The sequence below is a fragment of the Canis lupus genome, chromosome 9 (assembly GCF_048164855.1).
Source record: "Canis lupus baileyi chromosome 9, mCanLup2.hap1, whole genome shotgun sequence".
Lineage (NCBI taxonomy): Eukaryota > Metazoa > Chordata > Mammalia > Carnivora > Canidae > Canis > Canis lupus.
In genome coordinates this window covers 26,618,142-26,641,554 of record NC_132846.1, presented here as the reverse complement: position 1 = coordinate 26,641,554, position 23,413 = coordinate 26,618,142, and the positions used below count along the sequence as shown (strand labels likewise).

The following is a 23,413-nucleotide window of genomic DNA, read 5'->3' as shown; positions in this document are numbered from 1 at the left end:
TGACTCATGGATGTTATATATTCATTGAGAAAACATTCAATGTATAATACTATGTCCTCCCTATATAGAGGGCATGATCTGAAAACTAAAAGGTGGAATTACAATTAGCTTCTTTAACTATCACTTTTAGTGACTCGCTTATAGAAATTGTACTCTGCTTCTCTACAAACTAAGCCTTGCTGGTTAGGGGCTCTGGTTCCCAGTAGAACAACAGTATCATCAGAGAACATGAACTAAACTTGAGGCTTTGGATTTTTAAATAACTTTTTAGATCAATGGGGCAATAAAGGAGTTCTATACTGGTGGAAAGTAGTGGATTCTTATGATTATGAGGAGGTAGAGTTGTTGCTACGTATTATGGGCAGGGGTAGAGTATGTTTGAAACTTGGAGAATTCACTGGGAGTCTTTTGGTGCTTCCGTAGTTTGACAAGGCAGGTTGACAAAGGCAAGGCAATCAAAGCTCAGCCTCCTCAAGAATGAAGGCATGAGTTGACTAATCAGGCAGCATATATCACACTCAGCTTATTTGATTCTTTTTATCTTTTTATTATTTCAAAAAAACCATATTCTCTCTATTATTTTATTGAGAAAAAATTAGCAAACTTTTTTTGTTTTCTATAGTGTAAGATGTATTACAACTAAAGATGTTATTAATTCATTTTATCATGCACTAAAAATCATTTTCCCTTTCAATAAATAGAAAATTAGAAAATAGATATCTATATATAGCAATCTATCTATCATCTATATAAAGAGGAACATTTGGGATTAGCTCAGAAAACAGGTAATGTCTAGAAGGAAATTCATTTAATGGCATATGGATTTTGATTCAATTGTACTCTCATACACACACCATTTGCTGGTAGACATCCTTCCTGGAGATCATGTCTATAATTAATGTGTAAACTATTCTGAGACTCTCATTCAGATTCTCATTATTTTCCATTCTCGCATGCTTTGATGAATTTGGCACAAGGTTATCTAGTTAGACTCCAAAATTACCACTTGGACTGTGTTTACTCCATATTCAGAAACATGATGGTGGGTTCTCTACTTTACTTGCTAACAAATTTAAAATCTCATTTGAGGTTTTCATCTTAATACCCCTCAAAATTGCTCTTCATGTTTTACTTCCATTTATTCAACATTTAAAATCATGTATTTTAAATATATGTATGATGTCTGTTCTCCTGAGCTGTTTTCACATCTGTATTTACATAAATATATTCTTGCTTCTACTCCCAACCCTTTGTCTAACAAAATCTTTTTTTTTTAGTATTTTTATTTATTTATTCATGAGAGACACAGAAAGGGAGAGGCAGAGATAAAGGCAGAAGGAGAAGCAGTCTCCATGCAGGGAGCCTGATTGTCTAACAAAATCCTAATGACGATTCATTTGAACTGTTTTTCCATAAGATTTATTTTGTGATGACTCTAAATTGGAAGTGATTTCTGGGTTTTTCAGTTAAAGCCCTCATTACAGATTTGTTGCTTATGCTACAATATATTTATGACTTATTAAAATCTTTTTTAAACTTTCTATTATTTAATTTTAATTTCCTTTTGTTATACCAAATTTGAGTCCAAGTTAACCATAATGTATCATGTGTTATAGATATCAATGTTTCTTCTCTCATCCAACCTGACTTCTAGATCACTTAGTTATTTGAAAGCAAGGTATTTATACGATTTTTGTTTCAATCTTTTGTTGCTATAAAAAATCTTCCAAATCTTACATACATTGGTCAAACCATTGTAAAATAAACAAGCCCTTAACGTTCACAATGAGTTTCCTTTTGAAAAAGTGATACTAAAGTATATTTCCATTGCTTGACGTAGTCTATTAACATCATGTTACAATATTTCTCATGACATTTACTGAAGGCCTATAAAGAATTTTAGTGGTAGGAATATAATAGAGAAATTTATCATTTTTGCCACTATTATATGAGAATTTAATTTGTTTGTAAGAAGTAAATAAAAATAATAGTCAAAGAAAGAAGACATTAACTTATTCAAGACAATTGTTTGACTATAAAAAATAGATTTTTGTGAACCATCAGCAATATGACAAAAATGTTTATATAACAATATGAAAGTGTTGAAATTCATCAGTACTCAATTTGGAATAATAATTAATTCAAGTCTACTTGTTGCAATATAAGTACAATTACGTAGAGAGAATTCATACACAACTTTAATGTTCTTTAAATGTCATAAAATGTTCTTTTGAACATGATTAAATTACTCAAATTCGAAAGGCAAGCAATGTCACTTATGTTAATGTAGCGTTAATGACATTAAATAGAAAAATAACTTTTTACTTAAAAATAAGGCAGCAAAGTCCACCTAAAAGGCAAATAAATGCTAGATGATATAAATCCTGAAATTAAAATAAAAACTACACATTTTTGAGTTTGTTGAAATACACATAACCTGAAAATTTTCAGCCATGTTTAACGTTGTGTGTGCCTATAAATTATGCTGTTTAGAAATAATTATTGAATCTTTACTATGTCTTCTAAATCTGAGATTATAATTTTACAAAACCTTTACTCTGGTAAGCATGGTAAATTTGAAAAAGGTATATTAAATTGTTTAATATATTCTGCAATAATAGATTTACACAGCAACATCGAAATTTATTCATGGTCACTTACAAACTATAGATGGCCACATACAGTACATACAGCCACAAAAACTGGAGCTGGGAATTAGGCCAATTTAAAGGGTTTTGCAGGTACATTCAAATCAAGTAGTTCAATAGGCAAGTCCAGAGAGGATAATTAAGGGCAGATGGTAATTATACACATTTACTCAGCACTCAGAAACAGAAAACATTGGAGAAGTAGCAAAATTAGTGGGATGACAGTGTACTCAGTGTGATACTGGCAGAGTTTGAGGAGGATATTGCAACACATCCAAGGAGAAATGTGCAATAAATAACTGGATATATGTATCTGGAGTTTACTAAAGATGTTTGAAATGGTCATCAGTATCTAAATGACAATTGAAGCAAGAGGAGACAATGAAGATCAGAAAGAATCATCAGAGTGAAAAGGGAAGACTGGCTAAGTATACAAGGTACCAATATGTAAATGAAGAAAAAGGGAAAAGAGACATCCATAAAGGATTTTGGGTAGGGTTAGCCAGAGAAACAGAGAAAAAAAAATCAGGAGAATGCAATATCAAGAAGGAAAAAGTTCTACATTTTTCAGACACTGCTTAGAGGACAAGATATATGAAAAGTGATAAACTTTTGGCCATAGGAATAAAAACATTGGTGATCTTGGCAAAAAAATAATTTCAGTGAAGTAGAGAGGGGTAGGCAGAAACAAAACCATGCTCAACGTATTTCAAGCACAAAACACATAAAAATCACACTCAGGTACATCAAAATAAGACTTCTCAAAACAACTGTAAAAAGAAAATCATAAAAGCAGTCAGAACAAGAAAGACATATTACATATATGAAAAAGACAAAGATGATAAGCAGATTTTTTCCATGAAAAATGAGAGAGAAAAAACAGTACAGCAATATATTTAAAGTATTAAAGAGAAATCTCTGACAATCTAAAATTTATTCTCTTTGCAATATCTTCCAAAAATTAAAATGAAATACAATTTTGAGACCTATAAAAACTTAAATAATTCATCAAAAGTATAACTTCACTACAAAAAATAGTGTTAAGAACAACTTGTCAGGCAGAAAGTAATATGGATGTACACCAAGAAATAGAGAGCACTGGAAATGGCAGGTTTTTAAAAACTTTTCGGCCATTTTACTCCTAGGTATTCACTCAAGAGAAGGAACATGTACACCTGCACAAAGACTTACACAGGAGTGTTCTACACAGCACCTTCCTTTGTAATACTCCTACATTGTAAAGTTCCCAATTTCCATCAGTAGACAAGTGTGTAAGCAACCTGTTGTGTTTAACACTACTCAGCAATACAAAGGAATGAACTAGTGGTACTTGCATCAACATAAATTAATCTCAAAATGATTATCTTTTTTTTATTTTTTTAAATTTATTTATGATAGTCACAGAGAGAGAGAGGCAGAGACACAGGCAGAGGGAGAAGCAGGCTCCATGCACCGGGAGCCCGACGTGGGATTCGATACCGGGTCTCCAGGATCGCGCCCTGGGCCAAAGGCGGGCGCCAAACCGCTGAGCCACCCAGGGATCCCTCAAAATGATTAACTTGAGAAAAAACAAGCCAGATGTTAAAGGCTATAGACTATAAAATTTTATTTTTATAAACTCCATTAACTGTAAACCAATATATAGTACAGAAAACAAATGAGTAGTTGCCTCCAGGACCTGCATTATTGATTTCAATATCATATGAAAAATCATTTAAAAATTAACAGGTAAAACACTATGTACTAATTAGAGAACAAAGACAGTTGTCTAATTTAAAAGTGTCTTAGAATTTCAGCAGTGTAAAGCTTTGAAGTTCAAACCCAAAGGAAAGGAGAGACACTGCCATAGGAAAAGTGTCTTTGATAAAATGGGCAATTAAATAAAATACCCTCCCCCCAAATATGATTAAAACTAATATTCGTTTGTAATATGTACTTTGTAAAATGATTATACCATGTACAAATACAGGTATTGAAAGCTTGAATGTAATGTTACTGTCATCTTATCTTAACCAAAATTTCACTTATTTCAGGACTAGGACTTCTGATTCACTTCTGTCTTCTGTCCATGCCAGTTATCCAAAGGGACCTTAAAATGACATTTCTTTCTTATTTGTTTCCATGGCACACTGAAATCAGCATGTACAGCAAATGGGAAAAATCATGTCTGTCTAATCAAAAAGTTGTATTTGTTTCTCACTTATATGTAGAATTTAAGAAACAAAACAGAGGATCAAAGGGGGAAGGGAGGGAAAAACAAAACAAGACAAAATCAGAGAGGAAGACAAACTATAAGAGAGTTTTAATCATGGGAAACAAACTGAGGGTCCACAGGAGGGGAAGAGGGTAGGAGGATGGGTTAAGTGGTTGTTGGACATTAAGGAGGACATGTAATGTAGTGAGCACTGGGTGTTATATACAACTGAAGAATCTCTAAACTGTACCTCTGAAACTAATAATACACTATATGTTAATCAATTGAAGTTAAATAAAAATGTTTATTAAAAAGATTGTACTTATAAAAAGTATCAGGAAGTAATGTAATGAGAATGTAATTTAAAAAAATAGGTCTTACATTATATGTTCTCATTCATTTGGGGAATATAAATAATAGTGAAAGGGAATATAAGGGAAGGGGGAAGAAATGTGTGGGAAATATCAGAAAGGGAGGCAGAACGTAAAGACTGCTAACTCTGGGAAACGAACTAGGGGTGGTAGAAGGGGAGGAGGGCGGGGGGTGGGAGTGAATGGGTGACGGGCACTGGGGGTTATTCTGTATGTTAGTAAATTGAACACCAATAAAAAATAAATTTAAAAAAAATAAAAAAATAAAAATAAATAAAAAAATAGGTCTTATATAACGTGTGTGTTACAGAGGACGTGGAGTGATGATTTCTCTATTACTTAACATTGTAACATTAGTAGATATCAAATAAGCATTAATTTCTTTCCATACAATTTTAGAACATCTTAATGAGGACCATATCTATTTTTAGATTTTTATCTGATAGTGCAATAAAGTATAAACATTATACACAACTTTATCATATACTAATTCCTTGCCATGAGTAACTCAGGGCAGGCACTATAACTCAGAATCACAGAATTATGATCATTAATGAACTCACAATATGTTAAAGTTCCCTTTATCCAGACCTGACCACTTCCTGATTTTTTATGCATAAGAATAAATTGCATTGATAAAACAACTTTGACTTCTTCTCACTCTCCAGTTTCCCTTACTTGCTATTTGGCAAATATTTGGCAAGTAGTATAATAACTACTTGGAGATGAGCCCAGCCCTGTTTGTAGTGGATTTACTGGTCTCTGTGGGGGTGAATCACACGACCCACAGATTATATAAATTAATCAATATGTTACCAGTCATTTTTCCACCCTGGAAAAGCAACAAAAAGGCTAAAGTGAGCCTTAACATTCTGATCTTCCAAGGAAGCATGGATGATAAAATTTAAATTTTCTAGTTTCGGGATCCCTGGGTGGCGCAGCGGTTTGGCGCCTGCCTTTGGCCCGGGGCGCGATCCTGGAGACCCGGGATCGAATCCCACATCGGGCTCCCAGCATGGAGCCTGCTTCTCCCTCTGCCTGTGTCTCTGCCTCTCTGTCTCTCTCTGTGTGACTATCATGAATAAATAAATAAAATCTTTAAAAAAAATTTTTCTAGTTTCATTGCTAGTATACACACATACACACATACCAACAATGAACACACTCAAGAGGACACAAAGACAAATGAACATGCCATATATATATATAATATATATTATATATATATATATATAATATATATATATATACTTTTTAAGGTGGGGGTAGAAATGAAAGGTCAAGCTATCAAATTTTCTGCCAGAACCAACCAAACTCTATCTAGTATTAGAATTTCTTCTGAATCATTTAACTGGCTATCTTCTTCACTAGCATGAGGCTTGACACAAAATGTTAAGAGATTTCACTGAGGTTTTGGGTTTAGGAGTATTTCTCAAATTAAAGCATTTGTTTCCCCAGATCTTACAGAAAGTAAAAATCATGATTTACAGTAAATCAAATTCTTTGTTTAATGCTTTTTAGAACACTGCATGGTGCAGGGAAGCCTGCCTTAGAAACTCTCAAAATGTCACCGTGTAGATGAATGCCTATCAGCTTTATTAAATATTCAGAAAAGGCTGGAAATATTGTTTATGGAATTCTGAAAGGAGGTTTAAGTTTATGGAACTTTTGAAAAACTCTTTCAAATAAAGCATTTGGTAATGCCAAAACATTAAAAATTATAATCTCAAAGTTATAGAAAATTAACTTGTAAAGTAATTTAGATTTAAAATCTTTAGAAATGGAATAATGCAAATGTATAGTGCTTCTGCTATCTCACTGTGAATCTTAATATTGAAAATTATGGGTGGCTCAGCGGTTTGGAGCCTGCCTTTGCCTCAGGGCGTGATCCTGGAGTCCCGGGATCCAGTCCCACATCGGGCTCCCTGCATGGAGCCTGCTTCTCCCTCTGCCTGTGTCTCTGCCTCTCTCTATCTGTGTCCCTCATTAATAAATAAATAAAATCTTAAAAAAAATTCTATGACATGTTCTAAGTCTTAAAAAAGCTATTTTAATAAAATAAATTGCTAAGCATGCTACCTTTGCTATTAAGAGGTAATCATAATATGGATTTTTATAATTAATGATTTTTTAGATGAAATTATCTCTCACATAAATATGACAATTTTTTCTTACATATGTGTACAAAGGTAAATGAATGACTACATTGCTACTCTTACTAGTGAATTTGGAATAACAATATTTCAAAATACAGGGAAAATATCAACCTAGCATTAAGTCAATCTAACAATGTTTCCATTAAATTAGAAATATTATATTCTTTTTTCTCACTCTCTTCCTAAACCAATTCCAGAACTAAATGTACCAAGTTGTTAAATCAATAGTTTGAAAGAGCACATCTCCAGATAAATGCAAATGATGACAAGAGTAAATAAATCTGATTATGTCCTTGCTACAAAAGTTATCACTGAGACCAGTAAGGCATATATGAATGCTTAATTGCTTTTGTGTATTTAAACAAAGATGTTTAACAATTCAAGAAGCTTGTATAAGTCATTTGGTCTCTAACAGACAGTAAAGCAGGGAGATAGTTTAATTCTGTATTTCTACCATCTTGGACAGTACTGCAAGAGAAAAGTCCAATTATTTGAGTGGGTACATATTTTGCCCAAATAGTTAGCTACCACTGGGCTGCAGAAATAAAATAAAGAGACAAAGAAAAATACCTTTTCTGTAGATTCTGAGAAAAAAAAAACCCACAGGTTTTTCAAAGCCAAATAATAAGGAAAATATCTGCTTCAAATAGATATTGACAAATATACATCACAGTAGGATCAAAGAAATTTTAAAAATAATAATAGTGTCAATATGTGGGGAAGTAATAGGTACCATATTAAATATTGGTCAGAAAACAAATTGTCACATTTCTGGTGCAGGGGAGATATTTTATAATATATAAATCTGTAAAGCTATGCGTACACTAATCTATCAATTTTACTCTCTGAGCATTTATCTGAAGAAAATAACCCTGGCTACATACAAAAAATTACCTAAAAGGATATAAATTTTAAGTACCCCAAGTGGCAAATACAGAACTAGTTAATTAATGAAATGTATTTATATTATAAAATACTATGTGATTATTAAAAGGATGTAAAATGTATTAATTGGATACAAATACATCAAGGACGTATTGTTGATTGAAAAAACAATGCTATTTATCTCCATATTTTTTGAGGTTATTGTTAACAATTAAATAATTACAGAAGGTATATACTGAATTATTTCTTGGCAGAAAATTAGCTGCCCTTTCTAGTTAGATATCACTCCATCCCGGTATTCAGGATTAATTTTAGGGATTTCCTGTTTATAGATCATAGAACCTTCCTCTTCGCTCAACCACACCTGATACATTCAGGCAGCCATGATTATCCTGGCCAGTCTGGACTAATTGCATCTTTCTCAAAATGTCATCTGACAGTTTATTCTCTAATTTTACCTTTAATGTGTAAACTTGTGAGATATCAGAAATAATACTTGTTTTTTCGTTTGGAAAACAGAGAAACCAACAAAGCCAACACTCAGGGAAAGCTAAGATCAGAGGTTGAATAAAAGACTGTGCAAAATTCTGATCTGTGATTCTAACCCATGTCTAAGCCCTAGCTGCAGTCTTAAATTTAATGCAATGAAAATCTTGTATTCATATCATAAATTCCTCATTTTGCTTATGTTACCTACAGTGAATTTCTATTATACGTCCATAAACATTTTCTCTGCAAAAGTTCTAGAGTTATGTTAATAGTGGCTATTATTAACAAATGTTAATAGTGGCTATTAACTTGTAGTAGAATAATAGACTTTCTTTCTTGTGTATATGGTATTTACAGATAAAACTTTTAGAACTTTATTTGGCAGATGTTTGTCAGTGGTTACTTCCTGCAGGTGAACCACCTGAAGGAATGAGTCACAACTCAGAATTGGAATCTGGGATGGGGAGACTCTATATACTTTCTATATTTAAAAATTTCTATGTGCCATAGTAACATATTTTCCACTAATTCCATTTCAAAATTTGAGCAAATATACTTTGCCATAAATTACTCTCTGAGCATTTAGGAAAATCATAAAGGCAGAAAGAGAAAGAGATAGACATGGAGAAAGAGTGAGAGACAAAGCAAGACCCAGGCAGAAATATGAAGTAAGATTAAAAGGGCAAGAGAGGGCAGCCTGGGTGGCTCAGTGGTTTAGCGTCACCTTTAGTCCAGGGCCTGATCCTGTGGAGCCGGGATGGAGTCCCACATCAGGCTCCCTGCATGGAGCCTGCTTCTCTCTCTGCCTGTGTCTCTGCCTCTCTCTCTGTCTCTAATGAATAAATAAATAAAATCTTAAAAAAAGGTGGGGGGACAACAGAACAGATAGCACTCAAATTCCCTTATGAATCTGGAGAAGAAAATGAATTTGTTATTCTAAATAAAATGTGACCTTCTCTATCATTGGGATGCTAAGGTGTATGCCTTGTATACAAGGGAAAGAATTTGTTTCAACTGCATGCAATTGTATTCTAAAAATAGTTGTAAAAAACTTAGTTATAATTTTCAGCATTTACCAGAAACTAAACTAACCCTACAAAATGCTATTTCGATTCCATTTCTATGTCTTTGCCAATGGATTATGTGATTATTTATGAGGCTATACAATGAAGCTTTCAGCAGCTCCATGTTTTGAAAGTCCATTTTCAAGATTAAAAGGCTATAGAATTGAAATATATTTGTTCATGAGCCAAAAATAGCAGTGCACTTATAAACAGAAGGGAAATTTTATAGGTATATCAAAACAAAATTATTGCTTCTGTAATTTCTGAATTAAATTTCATTTTTACATATAGAATGATCACAATATTAAAAACTATTACATTCTAAATATAAGAATTTCCTGATGTAACATAGGAACTGGCAGCAAATCCCAACACTAAAAAAAAAATACAATTCTGTCTAGTGGTTTTCTTGAGATTAAGATGCATATTGAAAAACCTTGAAATCCATTAATCTCTGATGAAAAACATACTTAATGAGATTTTTTTCCTTTAAAGTCATTTGCTTTAAGAAATATGTATCATCTATTGCTCTTGACATGAATTCAATCTATTCTATTGTCTATAAATACTTTCCTGGGTACAATGTGACAGTAAGCCATAAAATGAAAAGGACTTTACTGTGAAAATCAGCATCAATCCATTTGTGTATTTTATAAACACTCTTCCCTTCTCCAATGGCCATGAGAAGAGACTTTTCTATGGTAATGACCTTTTTTCGTTGCAAAGCAACACATTGCTCATATGAGAGAAAGCAATGAATGTTTCCAATAAAATTGCAAGTGTCAGCAACTGTGTCAATCAGACAACAAATGAGTGATGTTGATTAAGATATATATTTCCATCTTAGTACCTAAGTATTCAAAATTTGTAAAAAGTGTGCTAACACATATGCTTTCTTAATTTTTGATCTTCTTAGTAATGAGAAAGTTTAAAGAACGCTTTCATTCACCTGTATCTGCTACAAATTTCAAGGAGGAAGTGATTAAAAAATCCATATTCAAATCCAAAATATTATAACTGCATTTTCAAGTAAGTGGTAATATATTTTAACATTTTTTATGAGTCACAGGAGACAGATTTTCATAACTCTTTTGACAAGTTTATTGAAACATAAATTTGTTTTCTCTTTGGAACAAGACACCTTGTCAATGTCATTCTTGGACTATTTATCCTCATATTTTTTTCATCATTACCATGAGTTTATTCGACTTAGATTAATTAAAAAAATATGTTGGAGTTTCACTATTGTGCATCCTACTGAAATAATGGACTTAGCAACAATCACTAATGTACCTTCTATAAGCACTCATAATAGTGTCCATATCCTCTTTTCATTTTGTTATTAAGGATCACTGAAAAATGTTTCATTTTAACATTAAAAAATACTAAATTATGGACACATAAAAAGTCATTAATAAGATCTACCTACTGCATTATAATGCTTCCCTTATATAATTTTACATGATTTGATAATTATATTTCAAAATCAAGATATATTTTTTGCTTGGATTAAATATGAACCCAACAACCCAAGTGTAATAACATAATTCAGAATAATTATTCAATATGACTCTAAAGCATCATGGTAATTGCATATATTTTAAAGTTCATTTTATATGCAAAATTTGTTGCAGGGAAATATAAATACTGTATGTTTTATACAAAGTTTTAAATAATAAATATATATATGGCCAAATTCTGTGAAGAAAATTGCCTGGAAATAGGAGTCCCAGGAGCAAAATAAATTACCATTAAATAAGTTATAATTCATGTGCACTTTTAAATGATAAGTGGGAATAACATTACTATGCCATACAGATTCTATTTATTTCCTGGATATTCTGTATTAGGTATAAAGTTACCCTCCATTCTAACTTTTATCCATCAGAACAGATTGGAAATGAAGTACATTTTTTAGACTTATTTATATCCAGTAATTTCTTTCTAAGAAACAGATGTTTGGAGGATGGAGCTGAGCCCCAAGACTATTTCCTACAACTATGGCTGATAGGTCTGGCAAGTAATACATGAAGTCATTCCATAGCCAAATTCATTCCAGGATCCATTCTCTGGCTTCCGAGATGGGAGAGGCAGTTATGTCAGGAATGACTGCAGCTCCTAGCATTAGGCATACTCTAATGGAAGCTTCCGTAGAGCAAGTCTGTGTTATTTTGTAAGTCATTCTTAGATGATTCAATTGAGAATTTCCTTTCAGAACTCCCATTAATTTTGTAAACACCAACATGCCTGTTGTAATTCCTTTCCTATTTAAAATAATAGGAGTTGTTTTTGCTTCTGACAATGATCTATGAATGATGCATTATTTTGTACAAGAATTAAGATAGGAAGGCTGCTCGCAATGGAACTTGATCAAAGAAGGAAAATGACAAGTTATGTTTTAGCTTCTCAGCTCAGGGCAAATTCTGAGGACCAGATTTCATTTTTATGACTATTCTACTAGATCTTACATCTTGAAAATCTTACTGAAAACACACACACACACACACACACACACAAACAGACAACAAAATCTGATATGATATGGCAAGTACTATAATACAGTATGCTAAATTCACAGCTATTCTGGAGGTACTAAGTAAAATTTCTCTTATTTATTAGAAAGGCTGTGACCTACATAATCATCGTGAAGACATCCTGATAAAATTCAAATGAATCTACACATATTGGATACAGAAACTTCTGCTTTTCCCTTATTAAGACTATTCCTATCTTGTCTGAAGATCTAGCAATTACTTCACCTTAGGTATTTTCCTTGCAATAGAACACAATATACCTAGCCCATTTTTACCACATGTCTGTATCTAGCACTAATTCAGAGCCAGATCTCTAATGCCCCAGCAAACAATTTTAAAGTCTGAACTGACAAGAGAATTTATAGATTTTGCTAATTATTATCAGGAATCTGAAGAATATATGTAAGATTCTGGCAGTGATAGATAAGAGGGAAAAGGATAAATGGTTTGGATCAATATAGTTACTGATACGGACATATTTGTTGAGCTTATGCCTACTTCTATATATTATTGAAAGTGAACTATTGAATCTTTATTGTTGAATTACCAGTTTTTAATTGTATATTATCAGTTTTGGCTTCATGTATTTTAGGGCTCTCTTGTCAAGTACCATATGTTTATGATTGTCATATTTTTCTCATGGATTAACACTTGTATTGTTTAAAAAGTGTTTTTTTTCTATCTTGTAGCATTTTCTGTTTTAAAGCCTACTTTCTTCTTGTAATACTATAGGTATTGCAGCATTTTTATGGTTGCTGTTTGTAAATATACCATTTTCCATTCTTTGCTTTCAATCTTTTTTTATATTTGAATCTAAAATGTGCCTCCTGTAAATATTTTTTAATCCTATACAAATATTTGTCTTTGAATTGGATATTTAGTCTATTCACATTTAGTGTTATATTGGATATAGTTGGATTTATATTTATTTCTTATTTTATATATGTGTCATGTCCAGTTAGCTTCTTCCTCTATTCCTCCTTGTTTCATTTTTCATTGAGTATTTCCTATGGTAACATTTACATTTCTTTGATGCTTTCTTCATTGTATTTTTAAAGTTATTTTCCTAGTGGTTTCCCTAGGATTACATGTATATCTTAACAGAATCTGCATTGAATGTCAAAAAAAAAAAAAAAAGAAAAAGAAAAGAAAAGAAAAATAAAACACCTTAATTCTAGTGAGATTTTAAAATGTTGTCTCTATACATCTAGGTAGTGATGCGCAGTACCAACGTATCTGTTGCTCTCTTAAATAATAATAGTAGTAATAATAATAATAATATTTATTTATTTGAGAGAGAAAGGGAGAAAGAAAGAATGAGTAGGACAGGGAATGCCAGAGGGAAAGAGAAAAATTTGAGCAGACTCTGCACTCAGCACAGAACCTGACAGGGCTCAATCTCATGACCCTGAGATCACGACCTGAATGGAAACCAAGAATTAAACCCTTAACCAACTGTGTCACACAAGGCACCCCTACCTGTCTATTTCTATAATTTGGGGGGAAGTGCTTTGGCTTGTGACTTCAATTCCCTTATAAATCTAAGAATACTTGTTAATTTTAATTTGTTCAGTTTTTTGCTTGTTGTTAGGCCAGAGTGATGACTTCTATGATCTTTACATGTGAAGCCAGAAAGTAGAAGTTCCTCCATTCTTTTATTTTTAACCAAATAACTCATTCAAAGGCTTCAAAGTTAATTAAATTTGAACTCTATGAGAATATTATATTGCATTTTTGAATGATGTATTGGTGGTAACATATATAAGAATAAAAAATGCCTTGAGGAAAACATTAATATCTTTATTCCAACTGAGTCTCAATAATGTGAAAGAAATTAGAAATCAGTGAATTGCTGTTGATTCTCTTTGTTTTGTGGCTCACTCTGTATGGAATATTTAAAGTGTATTTATAGTTTACTCCTTCTTGATAATTAATAATTACAATCTAGAGAAATTATTATTGCAAATTTTTTTGTTTAATTTCTGTTTTTTATTCCTCCCTTTATAAATTGTTGCCTATAATGTAGCATATGTCTCAATACCTGACAGTTCATTTAATAACATTGTTCATTATACATCCAGTAGATCTCGATAGGCAAGTGGTGAATATGTGGCTTTATCTTATTATTTTGATGTATAATATTTGGTTTTGCACCAGATTTAAAGTTTACAAGGATTACAAGTAGCTCCACCAATCCCATTAACTTGCATATTCAAAATCAAAATGGTTAAGCCAATGAAAGAAAAGAATTTACAAAATACAAAAATATAAATTCTCAGAAATTCTCAAAAAAGAAAATTTTATCTTAATAATTCTCAAAGCAACTCAAATTTAAAACATTTTGTCAGTCAAATATATGTTGAAACTTGTGATAGCCAAGATGAAATTAAAAGCACTGAATTTACACTTCTTCCTTAAACAAATTGAAACTTAACACAATACAGGAAACAATACATTTTAAAATATAAGTACTTGCTTGGATCACCTATAGTATAAGACAAAAATCCACAAAAGAAGGCAAATGATCAAAATGAGCCCAGTGAGCTTTCTAACTCACTTCTGATAGATAACTTCTAGATCAAAGAACATGACAAGGAACCTATATCAAGATATATCACCTAATTGCTAAAAACCAGTAATAATATAAAAATCTTAAAAGCAATAAGAAAAAGTCATATTATATACAAAAAAGCAAAGAAAGAATGATATCAGTCTTCTTGTCAGAAACAATAAAAGCCAAACACAGTGGAGTGGCATATTAAATGATTAAACTTTTTTCACAGGAATATATATATATCCAAAAAAATTGTTTTCAAAAAGAAAGACGAGCTTTTCCACCTGTTCATAATGTAGAGTATTGCAAAAAATATCATTCCTACATAATAATGAAAAAAATGCTGACAAACTTCAAAATCTTAACTTTTTTGGTGACCATCAAAGAACTGAAGTTGCCTAGCATCAACCAACAAGCAACAGTATTTCACTGGAGGGGGTCAAGAGCATGGAGTTGGAGCTGTCTCTGATATATATAAATGTTAAAATGTTAAAAAAATATATATATATATATTCCTGAAAGTTGAAAATGGAGCATAAGCACTAGGAAACCTTTCTGACACCTAGCTCCTACTTTAAGCATAGGTGAGAGAAGCTCACCACTGGAAGACTATGAAACTGTAGTACGCTGAAGGTGCTAAAAGCAGCAATGGTACCCAAAATCAGATAATCTTCTAACTAGACTGGCACAAGCTCTGGCTCTAAGAGTCTAACAGGAGAGGAGTTATAAGTACTATTTACCTCAATCTTTACTGCCCTATGCTCAACATCCAGCGTGAAATCAAAATTATGAGATACTCCTAAAACAAAAATTAAACCAAAAGTAACTATTGAACAATAAAGAAACCAACAGATTCAGAGCTGATTCAGATTTTGCAATAATTGCAGAACACAAACTTTCACTATTTGCAGACAACGTGGTAGTCTATGTAGAAAACCTGAAAGGCTCCATTAAAAAATTGCTGGAACTCATGAATTTAGCAAAGTTGCAGGATATAAAACCAGTATGTAGAAATCTGTTGCATTTCTCTGCTCCAATAATGAAGCAAAAGAAAAAGAAATCAAGGAATTAATCTCATTTTCAATTACACCAAAATAATATGATATCTAGGAATAAATCTAACTAAAGAAGTAAAAGATCTATATTCTGAAAACTGTAGAACTCTTATGAAAGAAATTAAAGAGGAAACAAAGAAATAGAAAAACAACCCATGCCCATGTATTGGAAGAACAAATATTGTTAACATGGCTATGCTACCCAAGGCAATATGCACATTTTATGTGATCCCCATCAAAATACCATCAGTATTTTTCATAGAACTAGAACAAACAATTCTAAAATTTGTATGGAGTCACAAAAGACCTTTAATAGCCAAAGCAATTATGAAAAAGCAAAACAAAACTGGAAACATTACAATTCCAGATTTCAAGTTATATTCTAAAACTCTAATCATCATAATGGTATGGTACTGGCACAAAAACAGACACATAGATCAATGGAATAGAAGACAGAACCAGGAATGGACCCACAACTACATGGCCAACTAATCTTTGACAAAACAGGAAAGAATATCCAATGGAAAAAAGACAGTCACTCCAACAAATAATGTTGGGAAAACTGGATAGCAGCACACAGAAGGATGAAGCTGGACCACTTTCTAACACTATACACAAAAATAAACTAAAAATGGATGAAAGGCCTTAATCTGAGACAGGAAACCATCAAAATCCTAGGGGAGAGCACAGAAAGCAGTCTCTTTGACCTTGGCCATAACAACTACATACTAGACACATTACCATAGGCAAGGGAAACAGAAAATATGAACTGTTGAGACTTCAAGATAAAAAGTTTCTGCATAGCAAAGGAAACAATCAACAAGACTAAAAGGCAGCCTATGGAATGGGAGAAGATATGTTCCAAAGACATATAAATATATATAAAGGGTTAGTATATATATAAATATATATATAATAATTATAATTATATATAAAAATATATATAAAGGGTCAGTATGTATAAAGGGTTAGTATTCAAAATCTACAAAGAACTTATCAAACTCAACACCCAAAAAACAATTGACCCAGTTAAGAAATGGGCAAAAGACATGAATAGACTCTTTTCTGAAAAAGACATTCAGATGGCTATAACAGACACATGAAAAAGCCTCAACATCATTCATTATCAGGAAAATACAAATCAAAACCATGATGAGATACCATCTCATGTCTCTCAGGATGGCTAAAATTAACAATAGAAGAAAACAACAGATGTTGGCGAGGATGTAGAGAAAGGGGAGCCCTCTTGCATTGTTGGTGGGAATGCAAACTGGTGTATACAGCCACTCAGGACAACTGTACAGAGGTTCATCAAAATGTTAAAAATATTCCTACCCTACAATCCAGCAACTGCACTACTAGGTATTTACCCAAAGGACACAAAAATACAGATTCAGAGGGATCCATGCACCATGATGTTTATAGCAGCATTATCAACAATAGCCAAGCTATGGAGAAAGCCCAAATATCCATCAATAAATGAATGGATAAAGAATATATATATATATATATATATATATATATATATATATATATGCAATGTACATACACAATGAGATATTACACAGCCATCAAAAAGAATAAAATTTTGCCTTTACAAAAACATGGATGCTCTAGAGTATAATATGCTAAGTGAAATTAGTCAAAGAAATTCAAATACCATATGATCTCACTCACAAGTGGAATTTAGAAAGAAAATAGATGAGCATATGTGAAGGGGGAAAAGAAAAAAAAAAAGGAGAGAGGAAAACAAGCCGTAAGAGACTATTAACAATAGAGAACAAGCTGAGGGTTAATGGAGAAATATGGGCTAAATGAATGATGAGTATTAAGGAGGACACTTGTTAGGATGAGCAGTGAGGGTTATATGTATATGTATATGTAAGTGATAAATACATAATTCTATTCCAGAAACCAATTAATTACCTAAAATTTAAATTTAGAAAAAAAAGAAAAAAGAAATCAACAGATTCAGAGCTGATTCAGATGTTGTAATACTCAGAAAGGAACATTAAAATAACTATTATTAATATATTAATGGGTTTAGTGGAAAAGGAGCATGTCTGAGAGCAGAGAGAAAGAAATTATGACTCAAATGGAAATGCCTGAAGTAAAAGATAAACAATATCAATAATAAAAATGTTAACAACAAAAAGTAGAATAAGAAAGAATTTATTTGATATGCTGTTAGTTTGATTCTCTTAATTTCAGTAGCCCAGAAAACCATGTAGGTATGTGCTTACTGATGAATTTTCCTGTGCACATCATTTCCATAATTATATTTTCTTTGTTCTATTTCACTGAATCTTCAGTCTCTTTTTCTCCCGAAATAGGTAGTAAGAAAATGAACTTCCTAGTTTGTTGCTTTGAATTGAGTACACAATTAAACATTTATATATTTTCCATATAAATATTTATCCATGCAAATGCATGTTATATATATATATGTGCATATACATGTTTGTATTTGTATGTGTGTGCATATCTGTTTACATAGATTCTGATCCTGACAATTAATGTACTTGACATCCCTTTTGGTTCCAGGCCCCTCATGAATCTCTAAGCAGTTGTCTTTTAAAACAGCAAGGTTGAATAGAAATAGTCTTGAATTCGTATTTTGTTCTGCCTCTTTTCAGATATGTTTCCTTGGGTAAATGATTTAACCTCACAGAGTGTACTGTATTGCCAAATAAGAGAAAAATATATTATCCAATACAAATGGTCACTGAATTCTTATAAAGTGCTAAGCTTAGGAGCCAGCACAATGAAAGTGGATATTTTCATGAATCATAAGAATTTATTGTTATAATCAAATAAGGAGTTTCCTAAATTGTAAAATCTCATTTATATTCTTATTTTAAAATTTTGAAATCCATTTATTACTATATGGATATTACTATATATGCTAGTTACTTTTTTAATATTTTATTTATTTATTCATGAGAGACACAGAGAGAGAGGCAGAGACACTGGCAAAGGGAGAAGTAGGCTCCATGCAGGCAGCCCGATGTAGGACTTGATCCCAGGACTCCAGGATCACACCCTGGGCCAAAGGCAGGCACTAAACCACTGAGCCACCCAGGGATCCCCCTGGTTACTTTTTTCTTAAGAAGTACTTAAAATGCCCTTTTCTTGTGTTCTCAATTTTTCTATGCTATTAAATATGCATAAGGTGCAGTTTTTGGGTTTTATTTGAATATTTATTTTCTGTTCTCCTATATTTTATTTGAAAACTTTCCTAATTCACATTGATGCGGATCCTGGCAAGTATATATTTCCAGTGATGACATGACGCACTTTGACCCTTATAAAAAGTGCATTCTTATAATTATATAAACTATTTTTCCAGAAACCAAATTTAGTAGCTCTACAATCATATAATCCACTGGGAAGATTTTTTGCACTGCCATCAATTCCACAAATCCTTCCTTTTCCTGTGTAGGACATGGGACATTAGTGATGGTCAGTTACTATTCTAAATCTTCCCCTCTTCCCTACACCCACACTTCAGAGCTATAGATTTTTCTCTTATTAATATCTTTAAATACATGTTTTGTTATTTGACTATGATAAGAGGTATCAATTAGTATTCTTCAGAAAGAACATTACCTTTAGCTTTTGAGTACAATATTTCTTCTTTTTTCTGTGCAAGTTCTTTCACTATACAGACTCGTGGTTTTTTTTTAATTGCCTGTTTTCTCACCATTGCTTTGTTTTCTAGATCACTTCTTCTGATCTTCATAATCTGTAACAGGATAGAGCACAATGTTTTTCTTCACATAGTTCCACTGTTCCTCTATCAAGTAGACCAGTTGGCCTTAAGCTCATACATAATTTGGAGTATCTCCAACAGGAAGACATTCACAGAAGGATGCCGTGAGGTTTATCAGAAATATTTCTCTTAGGACTCAAATATCTGGAGGTACCAGAAATATTGTGGCTTTCCCTAGCAAATCCCTACAAACTACACCAGCAAATTGATAGATTAACATACGTTTTCACAGAAAACTTATCAGACTTGAACTCCTCCCAAGACTTTATGAGTTGCAGAATTTATGGAAGCTTGGTGTTAGCTAAGATTTTCCAGTAAACAACCAATCAAATAAATGCTATTTGACTGGTTGGTTGTATATGGATATTTATGGATGTAGATGTGTATGTATACGTACATACACACATATTTCTGGAGGTTAATTTCCCAGTCCTACTCAAACCTTCATCCTCTGTATCTCTTTCAAACCTTGTACCCTCTGTGTCTTTCTTTCTTTCTTTCTTTCTTTCTTTCTTTCTTTCTTTCTTTCTTTCTTTCTTTCTTCTTTCTTTCTCTTTCTTTCTTTCTCTTTCTTTCTTCTTTTTTCTTTCTTTCTTCTTTCTTTCTTTCTTCCTTTCTTTCTTTCTTTCTTTCTTTCTTTCTTTCTTTCTTTCTTTTTTAGTTTCTTCTTTCTTTTTCTTTTTCCTTCTTTCCTTCTTCCCTTCCTTCCTTGCTTCCTTCCCACATTCATTGAGAATATAGTTATTTAGAATAGCCTAGTAGTTGCTGAGTTCCTCATGATTGCCTCTAGTGGAAGGAAAACTAGCAAAACACAATTGGGTAAACAATCACATTATTTTATGTTATAAATAGTTACAACGATAATGGAGGAAGGACTGTAATAGAGAAAAGTAGGAAAAATGCAGCCCTATGTCCCTCTGAGGAGTGAATAGTTAAGTAGACTTCTGAAGAAAGATAATCATTCAAGCATAAAAAAAGAGGGGGAAGGAAGCCAGAGATGAAGGATACTATGATGCAGCCTAAGGAGAAACCTCCTAAACATCACCAAAACAACCTATTGATTAAGCAGAGCCTTGTTGATCAATTACTGTGTAAAGAGACACTGGCCTCACAGATTGCCAAGGGGAGGTTAAGGACAAGATATTTTTTATATTATTGCAGCTTGATTTAAGGCAGAATTTTCAATGTAAAGCTTATTGTCACGGACAAAGTTCCTTATATAAAATTTTAGTGTTGATGGAAACAGGGTTGAGGTTTTGAAATGGACTTTGAAGAATAAACTGTTGTTTGACAAATCCAGTTGAGTGAACTATCACTCTGTTAAAGGAGTCCTTCACCTTGATTTTGGCAAGTTGAGTAACCTGCTTTTCAGCTCCAGAACTTTTTGAAACCTAAGGTTATTTTTCTTCCTGAGAAAGAATTTCCTAGATAGTGAAATCATGTTCATGGAGTCAGTCTTCATTTTTTATCCTTTTTTTTTTCATTTTTTATCCTTTTAAAGAGCTCTAGTGTAGATGATTTAAAATTTCAGTATGAGAATGGTTGGAAGAATAAAAAGGCCAGATTCTAGTGCTTCCTTTGGCAGCATATACACTTTAAAAAGGACCAGCTTCTATTTAATATCCAGTAGAGCATGGTGAGGAATACATGTCCAATGCACAAAATCATCATTGCTGTGTTTAATGAGAATAATGATCCCCGCTTGCATTCTACAAATGTCATTCTAGCTTTTGGGTAGAGAATGGATCAGAGAATGAAAAAGAAAACAAATGTGACATTTTGCCTTCAGTCTGGTTCTATACTCAGTTAAACACATCAAATTTCTTAAACTATGAGAGTTTCATATTTCTAAAAAGAAAAAAGGTTGTATTTCTAAAAGACCTACATTTCAAGATGGACCCAGAATAGCAGATATTCCTAAAAGAAGCCTTGAATTACAAAATTTAAAATTTTTCATAAATAACAGGAACTATGAGTTTTTAAGAAGCCTTAAAGCCTTACCTCTTGAAGCCAGCATAAAATAAGAATGTTCTTATATTTTGCAACTGAATATGGATTTTTTTCTCAGAATTAAAAAAAAACTGATTGAAACTGTGCAGTCAGAATTATTGCCTGCCTTAAAATAACTGGATATAGGTATCATTAGCATCATTGGTTCTTTCTGCTTGGGGACTTTGATTTTTTTCCTTTTAAGTGTATTTTTTTTTTCTATATGAGATAGGTGACTTTTCACTCTCATCATTCCAAACTTGTTTATGATAAATTTCCTTTGATTATTTAACAATAGAAAGAGAAATGGGGCAACAAATAAAGAGGTTATTGTAATTATACAAGCAAACTACTATACTTTGGACTAATTCAGAAAAGTGTAATAAAATGAAATTGATATATACATCAGACATTAAACGGTGGATGAAAGGGAGTCTGTAATTCTATCCTTATATCCTTTGTCCATTTTTTAGAGATTAATAAAGCAAGGAATATTGGAAATGAGCCTGAAATAATTCAGAAATCATTCTTTTCTTTTTATTCTACTTAACTTTTATAATGAACAAGTTTAGAAAATTTTCATACCTGCAAAAGTTTTCATCTGCATCATCAGTCAATACTTGTGTAGTCCTAAAGCCCACCTTCAATTGAAGTCAATTGCTCTTGGCTTCAGCTATGAAAAGATAGACTGTGAGTTCCCTATCTTTGTGGTTGTCACCCTAAGACAGGATGGCCACTGATAAAGATGTTACTCAATGAAACATTGAATTTCTTATGTCTCAGATGTTATGATAATCAGCAGTAGAATAATATTTTAAAAACCACCTTTCTCAGAATTTATAACATCTTTTCCTTTCTTTTGTTTTCTATTACAGAGTTTAGGACAGGTTGGGTAGAAAGACCTGGAGGCCACAACGACTTTGTGAGATCCAAGATCTGTATTGATCATGCCTATGCCAGTGACCAGGAACGGTAGTAATAACTCCAAATAGTAGTAAAGACAGAGAGGGTTGAGCTACTGCCAGAGGCTGGTTGCCAATCCAAATGTCCTAGTGTGTCACCATCTGGCACAAGTGTTAAAGGTTGCCAACCTCTTAAGTTAGAGCAATCATATGTATCAGCAGGTTTCCTGTCTTCTCTGATCACCAACAGATTGGTTCAAATACTACATTTTATCAAAATACGGTACTGAGACACTTTACATTGTTATGAGTATAACTTGCTTAAAAATAACTTGCTTATTTGTCCTTGAAATTAAGTGTAACATTCAGATGGTAAGTAAATGTTTTTGTAAAGAGTAAAGGAAGTACAGCTACCAACCTGTTAAAATGAAATTGCTTATTAATGATAAAAGTACAATTTTATTAAAAGAAACTTTAAAAAAACTACTTTTTAAAATAGCAGTTTTTATTCTAATAAACCATCATTGGGATCCCTGGGTGGCACAGTGGTTTGGCGCCTGCCTTTGGCCCAGGGCGCGATCCTGGAGACCCGGGATCGAATCCCACGTCGGGCTCCCGGTGCATGGAGCCTGCTTCTCCCTCTGCCTGTGTCTCTGCCTCTCTTTCTCTCTCTGTGACTATCATAAATAAATAAAAATTAAGAAAATAATAAACCATCATTGATAAGATTAATGTGGTTATAATATCATTATAGTTAAAGTTTTAGGATACTGTCCCAAACAAGACATTGTCAACGATGA

At 32.5% G+C, this 23,413-nt stretch overlaps 1 pseudogene; it reads left to right on the top strand.

Moving 5' to 3' along the window:
• The window catches only part of LOC140640668 (cysteine and glycine-rich protein 2-like), a 118,366-nt pseudogene extending 95,679 nt beyond the window's left edge, over window positions 1-22,687 (top strand).
• The last annotated feature ends 726 nt before the right edge of the window (window positions 22,688-23,413 follow it).